Raw genomic sequence first — 19456 nt, forward strand, 5'->3', positions numbered from 1 at the left:
TAATCTTTTCTCCCGGCCTGACCTTTCCTGCCGCCCTAACCTCTTCTCCCGGCCTGACCTTTTCTCCCGGCCTGACCTTTTCTCCCGGCCTAACCTTTCCCCCGTCTCAGTTTTGCCCCTGATCTCACCTTCCAACTCACCTCACTTTCTCCCCTAGTCAAACCATTTCTTCTGGCCTGACCTTTTTCTCTGGCCTAAACTTTTCTCCCGGCCTAACCTTGTTTCCCGGCCGAACCTTTTTCTCCCGGCCCGACCTTTCCTCCTGGCCTAACTTCTTCTCCCGGCATCATCTTTCCCCATCTCAGCTTTGCCCCAACCTCACCTTTCCAACTCACTGGACTTTTTCCTCTCACCAAACATTTTTCTCCAGCGAAATCTTTTCCCTCCTGGCCTAACCTTTTCTCCCAGACAAGCCTTTTCACCTGGCCTGACATTTCCTCCTTGTCTGACCTTTGCTCCTGGCCTAACTTTTTCTCCTGGCCTAAGATTTTTCCCTGGCCCAGTTCTTTCCCGTAGCCAAACCTTTACTCCCGGACAAACCTTTTCTCCCGGCCTCACGTGTTGCCCTGGTCTAACCCTTTCCACGCATCCACCCTTTCCGCTACCCCCACTTTTTCTCTAGGCCCCCCTTTTTCCCTGACCTCTCCTTTTTCCGGCCCTCTGCTCTCGCCTTGGCCTCTCCTTTGTCCCCGGCCTACCCTTTTTCCCTGACTCCCCTTTGCCCCTCGCCTCCACCTGCCCGTCGGCCACCTTTTTCCCCTCCTGTTCTCTTCTACCCTAGCCTCCACTTTTCCTCTGGTCTGCCCTTCCCCTTTGGCTCCGCTTGCCCCTCGGCTCACCCGGTCCCTGCCCTGCCCTTTCCTTCCTTCCCGAGTCTTTCTGGCGCACTGCCTAGGGGCCGAGCCCCTTTCGAAAGGCTGGGGGAGCTCCGGGCTCATCAGATGGTCCCCCGTGGGGCTCCCTGTCGTCGCCCTCCCCCTTGACCCGAGGCAGTCCCTGAGGCCCAGAGGAGTGAAGCGCCTTGCCCCCCAGGCCCGGAGCGGGGAAGGGGCCGCGCCGGGGTGCCTTGCCCGTGCACCCCACCTTATTTGTTACCATTGCCGCCCCCCCCCCCACCCACAGCCGCAGCCTCGCAGATTTGTCCCCAAGGCCAGAGCGTTCCATTCCGGGTCGGCTTCTCTGCCCCCGGCCCCCGCTTTGGCCTTGTGGGCCTGGCCCCGCACCCTTTTTCCAAAAACACGGGTTGCTGCGTGCTGCTGCTCGGCTTTGAGGATGCTCTCGCTTCTTCTCCTGCAGGCAGCCTCCCCCGGCAGCTTTTCCGCCTTCCTGAAGGGACTGCGCTGCTACCCCCAGAGCGAAGGGGCGGGTGTGTGTGTGTGTATATGTGTATGTGTGTGTGTGTGTGTGTTTCTGTCTGGGGGCAACCTGGGAGGAAGCAGCGAGATGAGGCCGACGCCACTCCCGGGCGACCAGGGGCCATGGCTCTGGGCAGGATGCGAGTCGTCTCCGATTGGCCGGGGACGGACAAGCCCCCACCCCGGGGGCCCCTTGCGAGGGAGGCCCTGGCCCCCGAGGAGACCCTCCCGGTGGGTCGCGGATTGGACTCGCGGGCTCTGGCCCAAGGGACTGGGAGCATGGGACTCTTAGCGGGCTGAGTGCGGGCGGGAGTTGGGAGTGGGACAAGGCCGACGAGGTGTAGCAATGAGCCGGCAGGGGAAATCGGGGGAGTACTGGAGCTGGGGAGCTCACTGTGGCCTTTCTCTTTCCCTCCCAGGCCAGAAACCTGGTGGGGCGTGCCGGAGCTTCCCCGGCTATCTCGGGCGAGCTGGAGTCTGCTGCCCGCACCTCGGCGGGTCCATCCCGTGCTTGACAGAGCCCAGGCGAGCGAGGAGTAGCTGCCCGTGAGTCCTGGGGGCGGGGGGCAGGTGGCGGGGCGGAGAAACATCGGAGTCGCCCTCGTCGCCCAGGAAGGCTCGCGGACCCGGCTGGCGCCCCGCCAGGCCCTGGAAGCCAAGGCCTCCTCTTGTCTTACCCCAAATCCGCAGGAGGAGGAGGAGGAGGAGGCAGAGGAAGAGGATTCTTCTTCGCAGGAGCCTTCCAGAGAAGACAGACGGGTCCCCGGATTTTTCCCCTAATTTTCCCTAAGCGCTTTTCCTGGGCTGCCCTTTTTCCCTGTTGTGACCTTTTCCCAAGCCAAACCATTTCTCCTGGCCTCACCTTTTCGCCCAGCCAAACCTTTTCCCCTCGTCTGACCTCCGCTTGTAGCCGAACTCTCTCCTTGGCCTCTCCTTTTTCCCTAGGCAAACCTTTTCTCGTAGCCCACCTTTTCTCCCGGCCTTACCTATTCTCCTGGACAAAGCTTTTGTCCTCGTCTGACCTTTTCTCCTCATCTGACCTTTTCCTCTCACCCAAGCTTTTCTCCTGGCTTAAGCTATTCTCCTGGCCCAACCTTTTTCCTGAGCCCAACCTTTACTCCTGGTCTGACCTTTTTCTCTGGCCTCACCTTGTCTCCCGGCCTGACCTTTTCTTCGGGCCTAACCTCTTCTCCCGGGCTCACCTTTCCCCCTGTCTCCACTTTGCCCCTGACCTCCCCCTTCCAACTCACCTCACTTTTTCCCCTCGCCCAACTTTTCGGGCAGCCTGACCTTTTCTGCCGGCCTAACCTTTCCTCCCGGCCTGACCTTTCCTGCCGGCCTAACCTTTTCTCCCAGCCTGACCTTTTCTCGCGGCCTAACCTCTTCTCCCCTCGCCAAACCTTATCTCCGGGTCTGACTTTTTTCTCTGGCCCAATTCATTCCCCTAGCCAAACCGTTTCCCCTAGCGAAAGGTTTTCTCCTAGCCAAACCTTTTCTCCCAGCCTGACCTTTTCTCCCGGCCTCACCTTTTCTCCCGGCCTCACCTTTTTTCCCGGCCTAACTTCTTCTCCCGGCCTCACCTTTCCCCGTCTCCGCTTTGCCCCTCACCTCGCCTTTCCAACTCACCTCACTTTTTCCCCTTGCCCAACTTTTCTGCTGGCCTGACCTTTTCTGCCGGCCTAACCTTGCCTCCCGGCCTGACCGTTTCTCCCGGCCTAACCTTTTCTCCCGGCCTGACCTTTTCTCGCGGCCTAACTTCTTCTCCCCTCGCCAAACCTTATCTCCGGGTCTGACTTTTTTCTCTGGCCCAATTCATTCCCCTAGCCAAACCTTTTCCCGTAGCGAAAGATTTTCTCCTAGCCAAACCTTTTCTCCCGGCCTGACCTTTTCTCCCGGCCTGACCTTTTCTCCCGGCCTGACCTTTTCTCCCGGCCTGACCTTTTCTCCCGGCCTGACCTTTTCTCCCGGCCTGACCTCTTCCCTGGGCCTCACCTTTCCCCCTGTCTCCGCTTTGCCCCTGACCTTCCCTTTCCAAATCACCTCACTTTTTCCCCTCGCCTAAATTTTCTGCCGGCCTGACCTTTTCTGCCGGCGTAACCTTTCCTCCCGGCCTGACCTTTCCTGCCGGCCTAACCTTTTCTCCCGGCCTGACCTTTTTACGCGGCCTAACTTCTTCTCCCCTCGCCAAACCTTATCTCTGGGTCTGACTTTTTTCTCTGGCCCAATTCATTCCCCTAGCCAAACCTTTTCCCCTAGATAAAGGTTTTCTCCTAGCCAAACCTTTCCTCCCGGCCTGACCTTTCCTGCCGGCCTAACCTTTTCTCCCAGCCTGACCTTTTCTCGTGGCCTAACCTCTTCTCCCCTCGCCAAACCTTATCTCCGGGTCTGACTTTTTTCTCTGGCCCAATTCATTCCCCTAGCCAAACCTTTTCCCCTAGCGAAAGGTTTTCTCCTAGCCAAACCTTTTCTCCCAGCCTGACCTTTTCTCCCGGCCTCACCTTTTCTCCCGGCCTCACCTTTTCTCCCGGCCTCACCTTTTTTCCCGGCCTAACTTCTTCTCCCGGCCTCACCTTTCCCCGTCTCCGCTTTGCCCCTCACCTCGCCTTTCCAACTCACCTCACTTTTTCCCCTTGCCCAACTTTTCTGCTGGCCTGACCTTTTCTGCCGGCCTAACCTTGCCTCCCGGCCTGATCTTTTCTCCCGGCCTAACCTTTTATCCCGGCCTGACCTTTTCTCGCGGCCTAACTTCTTCTCCCCTCGCCAAACCTTATCTCCGGGTCTGACTTTTTTCTCTGGCCCAATTCATTCCCCTAGCCAAACCTTTTCCCGTAGCGAAAGATTTTCTCCTAGCCAAACCTTTTCTCCCGGCCTGACTTTTTCTCCCGGCCTGACTTTTTCTCCCGGCCTGACTTTTTCTCCCGGCCTGACCTTTTCTCCCGGCCTGACCTTTTCTCCCGGCCTGACCTTTTCTCCCGGCCTGACCTTTTCTCCCGGCCTGACCTTTTCTCCCGGCCTGACCTCTTCTCTGGGCCTCACCTTTCCCCCTGTCTCCGCTTTGCCCCTGACCTTCTCTTTCCAAATCACCTCACTTTTTCCCCTCGCCTAAATTTTCTGCCGGCCTGACCTTTTCTGCCGGCGTAACCTTTCCTCCCGGCCTGACCTTTCCTGCCGGCCTAACCTTTTCTCCCGGCCTGACCTTTTTACGCGGCCTAACTTCTTCTCCCCTCGCCAAACCTTATCTCTGGGTCTGACTTTTTTCTCTGGCCCAATTCATTCCCCTAGCCAAACCTTTTCCCCTAGATAAAGGTTTTCTCCTAGCCAAACCTTTTCTCCCGGCCTCACCTTTTCTCCTGGCCTAACTTCTTCTCACGGCCTCACCTTTCCCCCTGTCTCCGCTTTGCCCCTGACCTCGCCTTTCCAACTCACCTCACTTTTTCCCCTCGCCCAACTTTTCTCCCGGCCTGACCTTTTCTCCCGGCCTGACCTTTTCTCCCGGCCTGACTTTTTCTCCCGGCCTGACCTTTTCTCTCGGCCTGACCTTTTCTCCCGGCCTAACCTCTTCTCCCGGCCTCACCTTTCCCCCTGTCTCTGCTTTGCCCCTGACCTCACCTTTCCAACTCACCTCACTTTCTCCCCTAGCCAAACCATTTCTTCTGGTCTGACCTTGTTCTCCGGCCTAAACTTTTCTCCCGGCCTAACCTTGTTTCCCGGCCGAACTTTTTTCTCCCGGCCCGCCCTTTTCTCCCGTGCCTAACCTCTTCTCCCGGCATCATCTTTCCCCATCTCAGCTTTGCCCCTGACCTCACCTTTCCAACTTGCCAGACTTTTTCCTCTCGCCAAACATTTTTCCCCAGTGAAATCTTTTCTCTCCTGGCCTAAGCTTTTCTCCTGGACAAGCCTTTTCGCTTGGCCTTATATTTTCTCCTGGTCAGACCTTTGCTCCCGGCCGCACTTTTTCTCCTGGCCTAAGATTTTTCCCTGGCCCACTTCTTTCCTGTTGCCAAACCTTAACTCCCGGACAAACCTTTTCTCCCGGCCTCACGTCTTGGCCCGCTCTAACCCTTTCCGCGGGTCCACCCTTTCCGCTCCCCCCACTTTTTCTCTAGGCCCCCCTTTTTCCCTGACCTCACCTTTTTCCAGCCCTCTCCTCTCCCCTTGGCCTTTCCTTTGCCCCCGGCCTTCCCTTTTTCCCGGGCTCCCCTTTGCCCCTCGCCTCCACCTGTCCCCTCGGTCACCTTTTTCCCCTCCTGTCGTCTTCTGCCTAGCCTCCTCTTTTGCCCTGTTCTCCCCCTTCCCCTTGGGCTCCCCTTGCCCCTCGGCTCATCCGGTTCCCTCCCTACCCTATCTTTCCTTCCCGAGTCTTTCTGGCGCACCGCCTTGGGGCCGAGCCCCCTTCAAAAGGCTGGGGTAGCTCCGGGCTCATCAGTTGGTCCCCCGTGGGGCTCCCTGTCGTCGACCTCCCCCTTGACCCGAGGTGGTCACTGAGGCCCAGAGGAGTGAAGCGCCTCGCCCCCCAGGTCCCGAGCGGGGAAGGGGCCGCGCCGGGGTGCCTTGCCCGTGCACCCCACCTCATTTGTTAGCATTGCCGCCCCCCCCCACCCCACCGCCCCCAGCCACAGCCTCACAGATTTGTCCCCAAGGCCAGAACGTTCCATTCTGGGTCGGTGCCCCCCGCCCCCAGCCCCCGCTTTGGCCTTGCGGGCCCGGCCCCGCACCCTTTTTCCGAAAACACGGGTTGCTGCGTGCTGCTGCTCGCCTTTGAGGATCCTCTCGCTTCTTCTCCTGTAGGCAGCCTCCCCCCCAGCTTTTCCGCCTTCCTGAGTGGACTGCGCTGCTACCCGCAGAGCAAAGGGGGGTTGGGTGTGTGTGTGAGTGTGTGTGTGTTTCTGTCTGGGGGCATCCTGGGAGGAAGCAGCGAGATGAGGCCGAGGCCACTCCCGGGCGCCCACGGGCCAGGACTCTGTGCAGGATGCGAGTCGTCTCCGCTTGGCCGGGGCCGGACCAGCCCCCGCCCCGGGGGCCCCCTTGCGAGAGAGGCCCTGGCCCCCGAGGAGACCCTCCCGGTGGGCCGCAGATTGGACTCGCGGGCTCTGGCCCAGGGGACTGGGAGCATGGGACTCTTAGCGGGCTGAGCGCAGGCGGGAGCGCAGAGTGGACCGAGGCCGCCAAGGTGCAGCGGTGCGCCGGCAGGGGAAATCGGGGGAGTAGTGGAGCTGGGGAGCTCACTGTGGCCTTTCTCTTTCCTTCCCAGGCCAGAAACCCGGTGGGGCGTGCCGGGGCTTCCCCGGCCATCTCGGGCAAGCTGGAGTCTGCTGCCCGCACCTCGGCGGGTCCATCCCGTGCTTGACAGAGCCCAGGTGAGCGAGGAGTAGCTGCCCGGGAGTCCTGGGCGCGGGGGGCAGGGGGCGGGGCGGAGAAACCTCGGAGTCGCCCTCGTCGCCCAGGAAGGCTCGCGGACCCGGCTGGCGCCCCGCCAGGCCCTGGAAGCCAAGGCCTCCTCTTGTCTTACCCCAAATCCGCAGGAGGAGGAGGAGGAGGAGGAGGCAGAGGAGGAGGATTCTTCTTCGCAGGAGCCTTCCAGAGAGGACAGACGGGTCCCCGGATTTTTCCCCTAATTTTCCCTAAGCGCTTTTCCTGGGCTGCCCTTTTTCCCTGTTGTGACCTTTTCCCAAGCCAAACCATTTCTCCTGGCCTCACCTTTTCGCCCAGCCAAACCTTTTCCCCTCGTCTGACCTCTGCCTTTAGCCGAACTCTCTCCTTGGCCTCTCCTTTTTCCCTAGGCCAACCTTTTCTCCTAGCCCACCTTTTCTCCCGGCCTTACCTATTCTCCTGGACAAAGCTTTTGTCCTCGTCTGACCTTTTCTCCTCATCTGACCTTTTCCTCTCACCCAAGCTTTTCTCCTGGCTTAAGCTATTCTCCTGCCCCAACCTTTTTCCTGAGCCCAACCTTTACTCCTGGTCTGACCTTTTTCTCTGGCCTCACCTTGTCTCCCAGCCTGACCTTTTCTTCGGGCCTAATTTCTTCTCCCGGGCTCATCTTTCCCCCTGTCTCCACTTTGCCCCTGACCTTCCCTTTCCAACTCACCTCACTTTTTCCCCTCGCCCAACCTTTCTGCCGGCCTGACCTTTTCTGCCGGCCTAACCTTTCCTCCCGGCCTGACCTTTTCTCCCGGCCTAACTTCTTCTCCCGGCCTCACCTTTCCCCCTGTCTCCACTTTGCCCCTGACCTCCCCTTTCCAACTCAGCTCACTTTTTCCCCTCTCCCAACTTTTCTACTGGCCTGACCTTTTCTGCCGGCCTAACCTTTCCTCCCGGCCTGACCTTTTCTCCCGGCCTAACTTCTTCTCCCGGCCTCACCTTTCCCCTTGTCTCAGCTTTGCCCCTGACCTCCCCTTTCCAACTCACCTCACTTTTTCCTCGGTCCCAGCCCAAGTCAAATTCACCCAGATTTAGATGGTTGAGATGCATCTGGGATAATAATAATAACAATTGTGGTATTTTTAAGCACTTACTATGTGCAGGCACTGTTCTAAGCACCGGGGTAGATACAAGATAATCGGGTTGGACACAGTTTCTCTCCCACGGAGGGCTCACAGTCTTAATCCTCATTTTACAGGTGAGGGAACTGAGGCCCAGAAAAGTGAAGTGACTTGCCCCACGTCACACAGCCGACAAGTGGCAGAGCTGGAATTAGAACCCAGGTCCTTCTGACTCCCTGGACCCTGCTCTATCCACTAGGCCATACTGCTTCTCAAGATTTCTCAAGTCCCGCTGGGTTAATAATAATAATAATAATGTTGGTATTTGTTAAGCGCTTACTATGTGCCGAGCACTGTTCTAAGTGCTGGGGTAGACATAGGGGAATCAGGTTGTCCCACGTGGGGCTCACAGTCTTAATCCCCATTTTACAGATGAGGGAACTGAGGCACAGAGAAGTTAAGTGACTTGCCCACAGTCACACAGCCGACAAGTGGCAGAGCTGGGATTCGAACTCATGAGCCCTGACTCCAAAGCCCGTGCTCTTTCCACTGAGCCACGCTGCTTCTCCGAAGCAGGTGGGTTGGAACCGCCACCTGGCCAGAAGCCAGAGGCTAAGCCTAATGACCTCGTGAAGAGCCTGTGGTTTTGGCTCGCATGGGCTGCTGTGTCTCTGGGGTCCCAAGCCCCCACCCCAACCCCTCAGAAAGCAGAATTTACAGCCCTTGGTCGCTCTGAATCTTCCCCATCCTGGGGCAGATCTTGGCCTCCTACCTTGGACCACCCAACTATGGCTTAGTGAATGGAGCCTGGGCCTGGATGTCAGAAGGACCTGGATTCTAATCTTGGTTCTGACACATGTCTGCTGTGAGACCTTGGGCACTTCTCTGGACCTCAGTTACTTCATCTATAAAATGGGTATTAAGAGAATGAGCCCAATATGACCAAGAGACTGTGTCCAACTTGATTACCTCGTATCTACTCCAGTGCTTAGAACAGTGCTTGAGATATAGTAATCACTTAACAAGTACCATAATTATTGTTTTTATTATTAACCAAACGCCTTTTCTCCCTCCCACTTAGCACTGCGGTAGGTAGGAGCAGATGAGACAAAGTCCCTGTCTCCATACCACATGGGGTTCACAGCCTAAGTACAGTGCTCAGCACATAGAAAATGCTGAAATTATACCACAACAAGGATCATTTTTGTTGTCACGATTCCACTAGACATCATTGGAAGCAACAAGGCACTGGGGAAGTATAACACCACCATGATTTTCCTGTACTTTGCCTGACTGTTGCTACCATCGACTTTGGCTCCCTCAGTGATGAGAACATACATGGTGCAATCGGTAAAGCTTTGCCCTCACCTTGGGGCCCACGATGCCAGTGGGTGGGAGGAAGCAGGGGCCAGCCTGTCCCAATCCCCCTCCCTCTCTCAGGTCGCCCCCATCGTAGTCGGCCGGAAGTGGGAGTCTGGGCAGAGAGCCGGGCTGCAACCAATCAGGTTGCCGGTCCAGGTTGGGATGGTCTGGGGGTCACAACCCTGGGGTTTGGACCGGTTTGGGTCATGCCTTGGGAAACAGCGCAGCCTGCTGGGTAATGATGGTGATGATGATAATCGAGGTATTTTTTAAGTGATTACTGTGAGCCAGACACTTAATGGAGCACTGGGGTAGAGACACAGTTGTCAGGTTGAAGCTAGTCCCTGTCCAACTTGGGGCTCACAATCTCAATCTCCATTTTACAAATGAGGTAACTGAAGCCCAGAGAAGTCAAGTGACCTGCCCAAGGTCTCACAGCAGGCAAGTGGCAGGGGCCTGGAAGTCGAAGGACCTGGGTTTTAATGCTGTCCCCACCTCTGTTGTGTCTGTTGTCGGTTGTGTGACCTTGGGCATGGCACTTCACCTTTTTGTGCCTCAGCAACCTCATCTGTCGCTTCACTTCAGTTGGCCTCAGTTCCCTCATCTATAACATGGGGATGAAGACTGTGAGCCCCTTATGGACAGAGATCGAGTCCAACCTGATTAGCTTGCATTTACCCCAGTGCTTAGAACAGTGCTTGATACATACTAAGTGCTTAACAAATACCATCATTGTTATCATTAAGTCTCCTCTTGTGAGGTCCAGTGGGTCTGTGTGGGACCCCCAGGGTGGGGGCTGGGGACGCCCAGTTGGACCACCTCGTCCCCTTGGCCAGCTGCCCGGCGCCGACCCTTAGGGTCCGTCCTGCTCTGGACAGACCCCACCCCCAGGAGGCTAGTGCAGCCTCCTGGTCATCCTCCCAAGTTGCCCCGGGGGCCATCCGGGAGCAGTGGGGCCGCCACCCACCCACTGGTCCATTTTGCAGATGTGCAGAACACTTTCTTGGGCCACTGCATTGTTCTCTGGGCAGCCCCTAGTCATGCTCCTGACCACAGGCCCCTCTGGTGCTCTACTTCAACTGTGAGGGCAGGACACGCCGGGCCGGGTGGGGGGATGAGGGTCCAGCAGGGGGGAACCCAGAGCTCAACACAACAGGCCCCCCTTAGGCCCATGTCTGCCCCTCATACCATTGAATCCCCTGCAGATGCCAGGGGTGGGATGCCACTCAGTGGGGCCTGACCTCTAGACTGTAAGCTCACTGTGGGCAGAGAATGTATCTGTTATGCTCTTCTATTGGATCCTCCCAAGCGTTTAGTACAGTGCTCTGCACACTCCATTTACACTCACTCCCTTGGTGAACTCATTCGCTCTCACGGCTTTGACCACCATCTCTACGCAGATGACACGCAAATCTACATCTCCGCCCCTGTCCCCTCCCCCTCGCTTCAGGCTCGCATCTCCTCCTGCCTCCAGGATGTCTTCACTTGGATGTCGGCCCGCCACCTAAAACTCAACATGAGCAAGACTGAGCTCCTCATCTTCCCTCCCAAACCTGGTCCTCTCCCAGACTTCCCTATCACCGTCGATGGCACGACCATCCTTCCCGTCTCTCAGGCCCGCAATCTCGGTGTCATCCTTGACTCGTCTCTCTCATTCACCCCACACATCCTATCCGTTACCGAGACCTGCCGGTTTCACCTTTACAATATTGCCAAGATCCGCCCTTTCCTCTCCACCCAAACGGCTACCTTACTGCTACGGGCTCTCGTTATATCCTGGCTAGACTCCTGTGTCAGCCTTCTCTCTGACCTCCCATCCTCTCTCTCGCCCCGCTCCAGTCTATTCTTCACTCCGCTGCCCGGCTCATCTTCCTGCAGAAACGATCTGGGCATGTCGCTCCCCTTCTTAAACAACTCCAGTGGTTGCCTATCAACCTCCGCTCCAAACAAAAACTCCTCACTCTAGGCTTCGAGGCTTAAATCACCTTGCCCCTTCCTACCTCTCCTCCCTTCTCTCTTTCTACCGCCCACCCCGCACGCTCCGCTCCTCCGCTGCCCACCTCCCCACCGTCCCTTGGTCTCTCCTATCCCGCCGTCGACCCCTGGGCCACGTCCTCCCGCGGTCCTGGAACGCCCTCCCTCCTCACCTCCGCCAAACTGATTCTCTTCCCCTCTTCAAAACCCTACTTAAAACTCACCTCCTCCAAGGGGCCTTCCCAGACTGAGCTCCTCGGCTCCCTCTACTCCTGCTACCACCCCCTTTCACCTCTCTGCAGCTTAACCCTCTTTTCCCCCCATTTCCCTCTGCTCCTGCCCCCTCCCTTCCCATCCCCTCAGCACTGTACTCGTCCGCTACCCTATTTATTTTGTTAATGAAATGTACATTGTCTTGATTCTATTTAGTTGCCATTGTTTTTACGAGATGTTCTTCCCCTTGACTCTATTTATTGCCATTGTTCTTGTCTGTCCGTCTCCCCCGATTAGACTGAAAGCCCGTCAAAGGGCAGGGACTGTCTCTATCTGTTGCCGACTTGTTCATTCCAAGCGCTTAGTACAGTGCTCTGCACATAGTAAGCGCTCAATAAATACTATTGAATGAATGAATTGAATGAATATGTGCTCCATTACCCACTGACTGACTGACCCTTTTGGAGAGGGGCCAAATCAGGGGCCAGGATGACCCCAGCCAAGGCAGGGCTGATCCTGTGCCATGTCACTGTCTCATGAGTCAGTCTCTGCCCTTCTCTTGGGCCCAGGTGTGCTGCCTCTCTCCTAAGTGCTTAGGAGAGTAGACTACAACCACAGACAGAGACATTCCCTGCCCACAATGTGGGCAGTCTCAAGTCAGTCAGTGGTATTTACTGAGCACTTACTGTGTGCGGAGCACTGTACTAAGCTCTGGGCAGAGTACACTACCCCCACAAACATAATAGGAGTAAAAGGGGTATGTTGATCGGGTCTGGGGTGTTGAGACATGAGATGCCTCCCTTCCCAGAAGTAGCTGGTGACAGGACAGGCATCAAAAGTGCTCGGGCAGGGTTGAGGACTGTAAGGGTTGTCCTGCCAATGGACCCCCGGCATGGTGACCCTCTCTCACCCCCTACTCCCCAAACCCACAATGCTCTTTCAGAGGCACCTGACAACTCTTCCTCCCAGAATGAGCTCCTCTAGTGTCCCGGAAGTCCCTTACCCTCCTGCCCCCTCCCAGCTATGGCACTGACTGGCATCAAAACAGCATGGCATAGTGTCTAGAGCACGGGTCTGGGAGTCAGAAGGTCATGTGTTGTAATCCCGCCTCTGCCACCTGTCTGCTGGGTGACCAGGCTCAAGTCACTTCTCTGGACCTCATTTATGTTATCTGTAAAATGGGGATTAAGACTGTGAGCCCCACGTGGGACAGCAACTGGGTCCAACCTGATTTGCTTGTTTCCACCCCAGCGCTTAGTACAGAGTCTGATACATGGTAAGCACTTAACCAATACCGCAGTTTTTATCAACATTATTATTATTATCGAGGGGAACATGTTCAAGGCCAGGAAAGTCATCTGATTCGAACCGAAGGTGTTCAACTCCACCCCATCCTTGACACCTAAATCTGCTTCAGCCCCATCTCAGCCTCCTCCCCAGCCCTGATGCACCTGGGCCAGAGAAAGGCGTTGAAGGTCTCCACCTCCTACCTGGGTTCCCTTCCCTCCGTTATTCCATGTACGAAGTCCCAGGCAAAACTGGGCTCCTGCCGGGACCAGGCTGAGGTGGGTACCCAGATGGGCTCGTTGGGTTTGACATCATGAATTGGGGGTTCAGGCCCCTCAGAGACATGGAGATTTGAGGACCTGCCTGGCTCATTGAGTCCTTAGCAATGAACCCATGTTCACTGTGGAGGTTGGGGTAGGTGATTGAATGAGAGGCAGACAGAGAGAGGGTATATGTGTTTTTGTTTTTGTATACATGGTTTTGTGTGTGTGTGTGTGTGTGTGTGTTGAGAATCTAATCTACTCGCTTGCTTCCCCTACCCATAGTTCATTGCAATGCCTGTCTCCCTCACCAGATTTTGAGCTCCCTGAGGGCCGCGATAATGTCTCCCTAATCATAATAAGTAATGATGGTATTTGTTAAGCACTTACTATATGCCAAGCACTGTTCTAAGTGTGGGGAAAGATACAAAGTAATCACGTTGTCCCACGTGGGGTCACAGTCTTAATCCCCATAGAACTGATGAGGCAACTGAGGCTCAGAGAAGTTAAGTGACTTGCCCAAAGTCACAAAGCTGACAGGTGGTGGAGCTGGGATTAGAACCCATGACCTCTGACTCTCAAGCCTGAGCCACGCTTCTTCTCTAGTTACTTCAGTATATTCTCCCAATCACTTACTATAGTTCCTTATACATAGTGAGGGCTCAATAAATACCACCGAGTGATTGATAGATTGTGCTATGTGATCATGAGGGTGTATTCATGCCTATGTGTGTGCGGGCACAGTAGTGTGGGTGTGCATGTCACATGTCTGTGTATCTCTGGATGCTGTTCTATAAAACTGTTGAGTGACCACCCCGGGGTCCCCACATACAATTTTGGTGACTCTGTCTAAGGCAACCAGAAGGTGAGACAGAGAAGGGTGGCCAGGGAGATGGAAGGAGAGATGGCCTGAAGGGGCCAGGATTCTGCAGGCTGAGAGGGTGCAGAAGTAGAGTTTAAAGATCCAGGAAGGGTGCAAACGGGGGGACCCAGCATTACTTTTACCCCAACGAGCCCCAGCAAGATGGGGACCCCCAGTTGTAGCTGGACAGTGGTAGGTCTAGAACCAACAAGCAGCAGCAAATGCTCTCGTTGGGGTGGAGAGCAAGCAGACAAAACGCATTCCGTCAGGAAGCCCGGCACCAAGTGGGCCAGATCCAAGGTTGAGCCCACCGATCGCTGGAGAGTAGGGGATGGAGGGCGGGGGGCCAGACGGTCCACGCCCCGACTGCGAGGGCAGGGGTCCGGGAGGACCACCAGCCCTGGTTCGGAGACGGAGTCCTGGTGGGCCGGGCCGTGATACTTGGATACGTGGTTGCTTGCTCAACACCTCCCATCAGTTTTCAGGAAATACTACTATGGTGAGCCCTTGGGCGGCCACCCCTGCCCAACAGAAGCAACCCCTGGCCTCCCCGACCTTGGCCTCAATACGAACCTCCTGTCAGTCGGGGAGCCGCTCGCTGTGCCCTCAGAACCAGACTGGTGGGCACGAGCTGGTGCACTACGGTCAGGAGACAGCCGTGCCGAGCCTCATGCATATGCTGGGACCTTCTGCTGGGCCACACCCTCTACCAGTTCAAGAGAGGGTGAGCTGGTAGAAGATCCAGGGCAGCTGACCCGGGCCCAACCGGACAGTGCAAAGGGGCCCAGGACCAAGGGAAGGGATGGGGGATGGAGGGCAGATGGTCTGCATGTGGGGAAGGCCCCTCCCCAACCCCCAGTTCCTCCCACACACACTTGGATGTTGGGGGAGAAGCAGGGGAAGAATATACAGTCCCTGCCTTTCAAGTCTTGATGGGTAAGTAAGGACACACACGCGCACACACACACACAATCGAGTGACTGGAATCAGGCCGAGGGTCACTCCAGTCTGGCTCCCTCGATAGAGTAGTGCTCAGCTTGGAAGGAAACACAGTCCCCGGTATGCTTAACTTCCGCAGCCCCTACCTGCAAGACCACTTTGGGAGATCCTGTCTGACTGTGCGCTGCCCATCTTGGTGCTCACCTTCTCCCTCGTGGGCTCCTGTTTCTTCTGGGAAATAGAGAGTAAGTGCGCCCCGGGGATGTCCTGCGTTATCGCCCAACCAACCCGCTTTGCCTGAGGGCACCTCTGTCAAGCTGAGTCCTCTTCCCTGGCCGCCCAGGTTTGGGGCCCAACTTCCGGGCCCTGACCTGAGTCTGAGGTAGGTCAGATGGGTCATCCCAGCCATGCTGCAGATTTCCGGCGGATGTGGGGGTGGAGGGGTCAAGGGGAGAGGAGTGGGGGTGTCTGGACGGGGCCCGGCCTTGCAGATCAGTATTTCCATTCCTCCGATGATGTGGGCAGGAACCACATTGCCGGCTCATGTGAGCGGCCTCAGGAGGAAGCGTGGGAGTGGGCGCGGTTGGTGGGGGGACCCTCTGGCCCAGTCCAGGTGGGAAGAGGGGAGGGTGCCATTCGTTCTGTTAAGTGCATCAACTTGGCTGTGGCATTTGCCCCTTCCCCTGGCGCTAGAGCAAGAGGGCCCGGAGGCATGAGGGAGTGGAGGAGACCAGATCCAGGATAGGGATGGGGAAATAACCAGGATGGGAAGGGGGTGGGCTCCTCACGGCCCCTCCCCGCCCCCGATAGTGTCCAGGTTCAGCTACAAACCCAATAATAGTCTGTTTGAGATGGCACCGGTGCACCTGCTGTCCATTGGTGTGGCCCTGAGTGTTATAGGCCTGGGCTTCTTGCTCTTGATGCTCTTCTTCATCAAGCAGAACATCATGGCATAGCTGGCCAATGTTCCGGAGAACAGGTAGGCCCCCGGCCCGCGCCCCTTCCCCCTCCACCCCCACCAGGTCGGTCCTGACTTCCCTCTGCCTCATCTTTTGGATTGGGTCAGATGCGGTTCCAGCAGGAGGAAGCAGTGCCAGAGACTGGGGACCCCAGGCTCAGAGAAGCAGTACGGCCTAGTGGAGAAAGCCTGGGAGTCAAAAGGACCTGGGTTCTAATCCCGGCTCCTCTAGTTGTCTGCTGTGTGACCTTAGGTGAGTCCTGTCACTTCTCTGGGCCTCAGTTACCTCATCTATAAAATGGGGATTAAGACTGTTCGCCCCATGCTGGATATGGACTCTGTCCAACCTGACAATATTGTATATACTCCAACACTTAGAACAGTGTCTGGCAACTAGTAAGTGCTTAACAAATACCATTAAAAAAAATAAGTAGGGGAGTGAGCCAGAAAGGCCACTGTGGGACCCTGGCACAGCACTCTCTCTCTGTCTGATCTACCTCCTCATTTAATAAGGGAGAGAGGGGCTCAACTCAGTTCCTCCTTGTATTATCATAATTATTGTTGATATTAGTATAGGTGTTAAGTGTAGGTTTCAGATAGAAACCTATATTGCCCAACACTGTTCTAAGCCCTGGGGCACTTAGACGTTAATCAAGTTGGACAGAGCCCCACCCCCAAGGGACTCATGGTCTAAATAGGAGGGAGTAGGATTTAATCCCCATTTTACAGATGAGGTAACTGAGACCCAAAAAGGTGAAGGGACCTGCCCAAGGCCACTCAGCAGACACGGGAGGGGGAGCTGGGATTAGAACCCAGGTCCTCTGATTCCAAGGCCCGGCTCTTGCCACTAGCCCCACTGCTTCCCGCATGGCTGTTGAGTGTGTGTGTGTGTGTGTGTGTGTTTGTGTCTTTGTGAGAGTGTTTTGGGGGTACCTGACCCTGGATGTCTGTGGTCCATACACAGGTTGGTGAAGGGCACAGCCTACCACTGGGACCTGCCGCTGGTGGCTCTAATCAACATGGGGCTGTCCCTGTTCAGTCTACCCTGGATCTATGCCACCTTCCCACACTCCCCCAATCTGGACATAAGTGGTGTGGGGCTGGAAGGGGATGAATCAAGGGAGCAAGTCGGGGCAATGCAGAAGGGAGTGGGAGAAGAGGAAAGGGGGCTTAGTCAAGGAAGGCCTCTTTCAGGAGATGGGCCTTCAGTAAGGTTTTGAAGTAGGGGAGTTCACTGTCAGATTGAGGAACGATGTGAAGATGAAGATGGATTGCCAGGCTGGACCTCTCTGCCCTCTTCCCCAGGATCGTGAGTGTGAAGGAGACTCCACTGACCACCCTGGGTGGCCAACGTCCTGGTGGGAGTTTCCTTCCTGCTGCTGCCATTCCCGCTGCAGTGGATCCCAAAGCCCATGCTCTATGGCCTGTTCCTCTACATCGTCCTCACCTCCATCGACGGCAACCAGCTTCGAGTGGGTCGACCCTAGTGCTCAAGGAACAGGTCCCGAGCCCCCTCCCGCCCCCGTGTCCAGTCGCCCCCTGCCCTGGCCTTGTCGGGAGGTGGAGGGGGATGCTGACCCCAATCTCCCTGATCCCTCACCCACGGGCTGGGCTGAGGTCTGGAAGCCCAACTCACATCCACCGGTGGCCCCCTGCTCTCTCTCTCCGCAAATGGCCTACTGTCGATGGATTACATCCGGCGGGTGCCCCAGCGAACCAGCCACTACCTCACGTGGGCTGCAGGTGCTCCAGCTGCTGCTGCTCTGTGCATTTGACATGTCCCCGGCTGCCCTACATGAAGATAATCTCCCCCTCATCGTGATCGCCATGATCCATGGGTGCCCGCCTCAACTCTTCCGCCTCCCCGGGGCACCCTCCGATCTCTCCTCGAGTGAGAGGTCTATGGGCCTAATCTTTTTCAGTCATTTATTCAATCTTATTATGAGCACTTACTGGTGCAGAGCACTGTACTAAGTGCTTGGGAGAGTACAATTCAACAATAAACAGACATTCCCAGCCCACACGAGCTGACAGGCTAGAGACTTGCATGGGAAGCATGGCTGCTCTGCACACAGTAAGTGTTCAGTAAATATGAATGAATGAATGAATGAATGAATGAATGAATGAGGTCAACTGGATTTGGGAACTCGGGCCCCCAGTCGGTCAATCATATTTATTGAGCACTTACTGAGTGCAGAGCACTGTTCTAAGTGCGTGGCAGAGTACAGTACTACATACAGTGGACACATTCCCCGCCTTTAATGAGCCCACAGTCTAGAGGAAACATAGCCTTGTTGATGATGTTGAAAACCTCCAGGGGCTCCCCTGCCGCCCAGCCTTATCAGAAGCAGTGTGGCATAGTGGACAGAGTTTCTGCCTCCGAGTCAAAAAGTCGTGGTTCTAATCCCAGCTCCACCACGTGTCTGCTTGTGACCTTGGACAAATCACTTCACTTCTCTGGGCCTCAGTTGTCTCATCTGTAAAGTGGGGATTGAGACTGTGAGCCCAATGCAAGACAGAGACAGTCCAACCCAATTTGCTTGTACTCACCCCAGCTCTTAGTACAGTGTCTGGCATATAGTAAGTGCTTAACAAATACCGTCATTATTATTATTATCATAAGGGGAGAACAGTAGAGTTCAGCAGGGACTCCCCCTCCCAATCGAGTCTCCCTTAACTGTCGGTCTCCCCGCTCAGCTCTGCCACCCCACCTGCGACTCCCCCCCAACTGTCTGTGTCTCCCCTAGGTACAATCTGCTGCCCAGAATCATCAAAGCCAAGTACCTAGATGCCGTGGATGCAGAGCACTAGGTGTGAACATGTGCCGGCCCGGCTTAGCAGTACTCTGGCCTCCCTGCCCCCAGGCTCTTCCTGCCTCCAACCCGGGCATAGCATCCTCGGAGAGTTGTGGGCACTGCCGGGGTGGGGGAAGCCTGGCCTTGGCTGGACCTGGCAGGCCCTTGGGAGTCCACTGGACCCACAGACCCTCAAAGGCCCAGGCCTTTGGACCCCCAGGGATCTGGTCATCAGGCCACCATGCCTCCAGCCATACCCGTTGTCATCCTGGAGCGGCCTGGGCTGCTTGGGGCCGGAAACCGGGATTCTTCCCTTTCGCTGCCATCCTCCTCCCCAGTACCAAAGTCGGGGTCCACTCGTCCCCTAGGGCAGGTGTGACCTGAAGGTCACCCCAAATTGTTAACATCCCATAGTCAGAAGCATTCAGGCCCAACATGAGAACCTCCCCCCCAAACTCTGGCCAGGAGTTAGGCTTCCCTAGTTTGGGCAGTCACAGCTGCACTGGTCAGGCTTCAAACCACACCAAGGCTGGTACATAGCTGGTTCCCGGGAACAGAGGAATAGACAGATCTGGGTGTGTGCCAGCGTGGGCCGGCCTACTGGAGTGTGGCCGGCCTGCTGGAGAGAGCTCTGGCCCTCTGCCCCCCAGAGACAAGCATTTTGGCAACCCAGGAGATCCTGCATCCTGCTGCAGATCTGGGGTTCTCCTCTCACCCCTCTTTCTGCCTGCAATCACCAGCTCTGGGCCCTCCTACCTGCCCGGCTGTCTCATCCTTGAGGTCCTCTCTGCCCGGTCAGTTAACCATGGAGGCAGCACTTCCGATACCCTAGAACCAAGCACCCTCTACCTTAGTCAGGAACTGGTTTGGGGTGGGAAGTGCCAGTGCCCACAACAGGGAGGTATTCCTCTCCTCTGGCAGAATCAGATTCATACTCCCTCAGCTTTGGGAAGACTAGACTGGGTACTCTGT

The 19456-nt window shown here is 56.2% G+C and overlaps 1 long non-coding RNA gene across 1 annotated transcript; it reads left to right on the forward strand.

The window, feature by feature from the left end:
• The first annotated feature begins 14909 nt into the window (after window positions 1–14909).
• Window positions 14910–18568, forward strand: LOC100086276. Its single transcript, XR_003759682.2, has 3 exons — window positions 14910–14976; window positions 16995–17190; window positions 18437–18568. It is a non-coding gene; the product is annotated as an uncharacterized LOC100086276 (long non-coding RNA).
• Window positions 18569–19456: the final 888 nt, after the last annotated feature.

The sequence above is a fragment of the Ornithorhynchus anatinus genome, chromosome 5 (assembly GCF_004115215.2).
Source record: "Ornithorhynchus anatinus isolate Pmale09 chromosome 5, mOrnAna1.pri.v4, whole genome shotgun sequence".
NCBI lineage: Eukaryota > Metazoa > Chordata > Mammalia > Monotremata > Ornithorhynchidae > Ornithorhynchus > Ornithorhynchus anatinus.